The sequence below is a fragment of the Chinchilla lanigera genome, unplaced genomic scaffold (assembly GCF_000276665.1).
Source record: "Chinchilla lanigera isolate Chin_1 unplaced genomic scaffold, ChiLan1.0 scaffold00104, whole genome shotgun sequence".
NCBI classification, from domain to species: Eukaryota; Metazoa; Chordata; class Mammalia; order Rodentia; family Chinchillidae; genus Chinchilla; species Chinchilla lanigera.
The window spans coordinates 4078354-4083371 of record NW_004955505.1 but is presented as its reverse complement, the minus strand read 5'-3'; the positions used below and the strand labels follow the sequence as shown (position 1 = coordinate 4083371).

Below are 5018 nucleotides of genomic sequence, written 5' to 3'. Positions count from 1 at the left end.
CTGACGCAGGAGCATCGAAAGTTTGAGAGCAGCTTGGGCAACTTAAGGAGATCCTGTTTCCAAGTAACATTTTAAAAAGGCTAGGGATATAGCTGCCTCATATGCATGAGGCCTTGGGTTCAATTTCAAGTACTACAACAACACTTATAATCAAAGCTATGAGAGGCTGAGGCAGGAGGATCCCTTAAACCCAAGAGTTCACGGGCAGCCTAGGTTACAGGAGAAGACCTGGTCTCTTAATATTTCTCAACCAACCAACCAACGAGTGTCCTACGTTTAGCAGACGTGAGACCTTTAACCTCACCTCCTACACAAACCCTACTTCCTGGTGAGAGACCGAGTCTGCCCAGCACACGCTCCCCTGCGCTACACCAGGGCTTGGCTGAGCAAGAGTGAACTGAGCACTGCGGGTCCAGCTGTGACCCGGGACAGCAGAATCAGTGCCTGGGACCTGTGGCGACAGCAGATCTGGTGTCCTGAGACCTCGGGCCCGCCTGGCCTGGGATGGTTTCTCAGGCCTCCGGCCATACTGCCTGCCACCTTTCTAGATGTGGGCCACGAGGGGCATTCGGAGTCAGCTGCCAGAGAACCCCAGAAGCTGCAGGAAGGAGTGGGGTCCCTGGTACCAGGTGACACATCTCAGGATGGCAACCAAGGTCATCAGGCATCCTAGCCACGGAGACCTGGAGTCTGACTAGGGCAGGGAGCATCTAACCTACAGTGTTCAGGCCGCTTCAAGAATCCCCAGTGCAGCTTCATTCTGTGGGTAAAGGAGACGAAAACAGAGTACACAAGCCCAGCTGTGGGGCCGGGCCGGGGTGCTCTGGTGCCAGGCTGCTGCTGTTTACCTGCGTGCCCTGGGCATGGGCACTGGGGAGCGCAGCAGTGAGGGGCTGGTGGGAGGGCTCTTTGCCAGCTGCCTTAAGCTCCCTGAGCGCAGACCCCCGCCTCATGCCCGAAACATGGCCATTCCAAACCGCAAGACCTGGAGGTGGGGACAACAGCAAAACTGGCAACGAAACCGTTTGCTCCACGTAAAACCCCTGCTTGAGGGCTGAAGAGGTTCTGGAGTCCGCAAGGGCTGCTTTGGAGGGCTGCAGCCTGCTGGGCAGCTCAGGGCGCTGCTCTCAGCACGGGTGGCCACGAGGCAGCACAAGGCTCCCACCCCAGAGGTGCCACAGAGGCCAGTGCTCCTCCAGCAGTGTCACGACGGGCAGTGGCTTGGAAAGCCGCAGTGCACCGTGGGTTCCGCTGCTACTGAGGCTGCGGATGTGCCGCTTAGGGCACAGGCACCAGCAGCCCCTGCCTGGTTAGCAGCACCGGACAGCGGACAACAGAGGACTGAAGACCAGAGGACTTCACCAGCGACTGTGTCCGCGGTGGAACCTTCCGCCTGGCAGGCAGGGCCGCAGGAAGCTCCCGCCTGCCCATTGCTGGGCTGGGCGTCGCCAGGAAAGTTGCTTGGGTCCACTGAGGATGCAGTGAGAACACTGTAGGCTGTCAGAAAAACACGTCTCCTGTGGAAATCAGAGGCTTCAACACGCTGGGGGTGGTGGCGCACACCTACAATCCCAGCACGCAGGCTGAGGCAGGAGCGTCACTGTTTGAGGCCAGCCTGGAGCTCACGGGGAGGGTGAACTGGTCCAGGCTCCTTCCTGCAGCGTGACCTCAGCCGTCTTCTGCACAGCCTCACGCCGAACCAGCTGTCCCCTACATCACAGGGCACACAGCACAGCACTACGCACAGGCGAGGCCCAGCATCCACAGGGGTCCTGAGCTGGACGCCACGTCTGGCGTACGTGATGTCACTGAGCAACTGTCCCTCAGGGACGTATGTAGCCCGGGCCTGCGCGTGACATCTCCAGGGCCGAATGCAGGACGTGCGCTCCACAGGGGTGCAGGGTCCTCAGGACAGGTGGGCTCTTCCGCGGCCCTGCAGAAAGCACCACCGGAGGCACCATCGGGAGACTGCACCGGCTTCTAGCGAGCCCCCTGGACGCTGCTGGAGTCCCCCTGCGCAGAAGGAGCAGTTCAGACGGAAAAGGCCGGCCGGGTGAGTGGGACTGACCTGAAGCAGCCCTGTGTATTTGGCACTGAGGTAGCTTTTTAGCTTTAGGATTCAGCCATGTTAATCACGACTCGCTGAAATTAGTTTACTTCAACAGCATTGGCAGAAGTCTTCTAAGGTTGATTTTACTCTGGGATGACAAATAATGCTCAGGACCCGAGAGAATGGCGTGTTCTAAGAAATGGCATGTTTTATGAAAAACTACTTGCAAAACAGAATTATATTTTAAGACAATGGCAGCATTTGCTTAATATCAGAAGCAACCAGCCTGTGAAATTTTAACTAGGGGTACACACGAAATACACGGCTTAAAGGAAACCCCAAGTCTGGGGTACAGAGAGGGTGAGGGCTGTACACAAGTGCCCCACATCCCCGGTGCCCTGTTCCCTGCTAGGCGGCTCCTCACAAGAAAGCACAGTCAAGGCAGGCAAGGCTGACCCCTGACAGAGCACCTGCTGGGAGCGCTCCTCACCCTCAGAACCTCTGAACTACAGGACTCATTCTCGAATGAGGACAGGCAGACAAGCAAATCTACAGTACTTTTTTTTTTTTGAGGCAGTCTTGTTATGTAGCCCAGGCTGGCCTGGAACTCATGGCAATCCTCCTGCCTCAGCCTCCCAAGTGCTGGGATTACAGGTATGTGCCAGTAAGACCAGTAGGCAGATCACTTCGTAAACCCTATCCTGATGTGGACATCAAGCTAAGTGGGAAGAGGGACAAAACACGTCTCGTAGCAGCTCCTTTGCTTCAACTGGCATAACACACACAGGGGAACAGGAGTGCTCCACCACGTAAGGCCCCGGGGCTCTCCCAACACCGGTGTCCTGGTCACTGCCGAAAGGCCAGAAGTCGCTGCTCTCCAAGATCAAGGCCACTCAGCTGAGTCATCCACAATGCACAGGGTGAGCGCCTGGGTGCCTCGGCTTCCCTGAGGCCCAAGGGAAGGCTCCAGAGCAAGAGGCCTTCCTCCTCTCAGTCACCGCAAGCAGCAGGAGGGATCAAGGTTTGCAGCTATTTTATTTACAAGTATACATTTAACACAATGAAATAAACACTGATATATTGAAGCCTAGTTAATAGTAGTGTAACAATATGTATCATTTTCATGATTACATTATTTTAAACCACAAACGACACTGAAAAATTAATGCCTGTAAAATTCTTGGTCATAATATTATTAAGAAATATAATATATAAATTGAAAATATAATTGCTTAAAATTTGAAAATGGAAGTGAACTCATTTGGACAGTCAGAGCTGAACGTCATCTGAAAGAGGAGGGGCTCTGACCCGAACGCCGCCTCTCAGGTTAACAGAAGAAGCGGAGCTGCTTTTGGAGGACGGCGGTGAGCCTCCCCAGGGAGAACATGTCCCAGTGTCCTCCGCTGCGCTCACATCACGGAGCTGGAAGACTTGCCTTGTGAAGCTGCCCCTTCTGCCTCCAAAATTATCCTTCTGGAAATATTGACCGCAGTCTGATTTTCTTTAGCGGAAGATTCCAAAAAAGCTGCATTCCAAGATTCCGCCAAAGCTTTTCTTCTTCATAACTGATCACCTTTCCATATGCAGGTCTTCAAATAAACTTACGACACTGTTCTTGGCTTGTTTCGTCCAATCTTTTCCAGTCAAGAAGGACCTGGAACGCTTTGGATTGTGGCGCCATATCTAAAAGAGCAACCGGGTAACAGGATGGTCTTGAATGCCTGATCCTCCTGCCTCCTCCATCACTACAGAGAGACTCACTGCCTGCGGTCCGGGCTCAGGCTGCGTGTATTTCCCGTCCCGCTTCGAGCGCCAGCCTCCTGACTCAGGGTCCCAGCCCCGCAAAGCCCGAGGGTGCTCAGTGCTAGCCCAGGCTCAGTTCAGGCTTCTGAGAAGGAGAACAGAGTGCTTGGGCCTGAGTAGCTCACATCTTAGATCTTGAATCTTAGATCTTGAAGCTACTGACTTGGTAAAATACTCAGTGTTAAATTTTATTGGTAGGCCGGGTGTAGCACTCAGGATGCTGAGGCAGGAGGATTGTTGTGAGTGCTAGACCAGCCTGGGCTACAAAGTGAGCAAGGCCAGTCTGGCTTGCATAGCAAGACCCTGTCTCAAAAAAAGGCGAAAAAAATGTTTTTGATTGGTTTGTCTTTAGAAAAATGTACTACATGGTTATCTTTCCTCTCCTCCCACTGGGAGGAAAGGGGGATTTCTCTCTGCTCTGAACATTGTGGGTGTCCATGGTGAAAGTTGCTTCTCACCAGGTGCTGGGCTTTCTGGGGTTTTAAAGTCATGATTCATGAACTATACTTTACATGGACCAGTTCCCTGGGCAGTCCTGCTCCAATAGCAGTGGCTTCTGCTCTTGGTCAGCAGGAAGGTCTTGTTGAGTAGAGAACAGGCCTTACCCACTGTACACGCATGCAGTGGATCCCGCACTTACAAAGCAGGGGCAGGAAAACTGCTAGCGTGTAGCCTTTCCCTCATTCGTGTACAAGAAATGTATTGTGCCATACTCTCCTTTGTTTCTGCTACACTAGAGGTAAAATAAGAAATCTTTAAGAATGTACTGGGCCAGGAGTTAGGGTATAGCTCAGCGGCAGGAGCATCTGCCTGGCAAGAGCAAGGTCCTGAGTTAGATTTCCAATATCAAAAGAAAAAAAAAAAAGAGTGTCCCAACTAATCTATATGTAGAGTAAGCAACTTTATACAGACTTATAAACAAATGAATCTAATGCTGGCAAAAAAGGGGGGAGGGGAAAGAGAATTGAGATGTGTTATGTACTGATGCCATTTCCCCAAAATGAATGTTGTTATGTACTGCAAACATGTACTAATAGAAATTTTAAATTAAAAAAACTTTAATTTTAAAAAATCAAAAAGAACCAGCTACTAAGCCAGGCATATTGGTATATGGTCTGTAATCCCAGCACTCTGGGAGGCTGAGGCAGGAGAATCACAAGTTCGA

General features: G+C 52.0%; 1 long non-coding RNA gene across 1 annotated transcript in view; it reads right to left on the bottom strand.

The window, feature by feature from the left end:
• Positions 1 to 2270: 2270 nt before the first annotated feature.
• LOC106146931 overlaps positions 2271 to 5018 on the bottom strand; it is a 3568-nt gene continuing 820 nt past the window's right edge. Inside the window, exon 2 of the long non-coding RNA XR_001231577.1 lies at positions 2271 to 3733. This is a non-coding gene — a long non-coding RNA (uncharacterized LOC106146931). The remainder of the gene's footprint in view (positions 3734 to 5018) is intronic.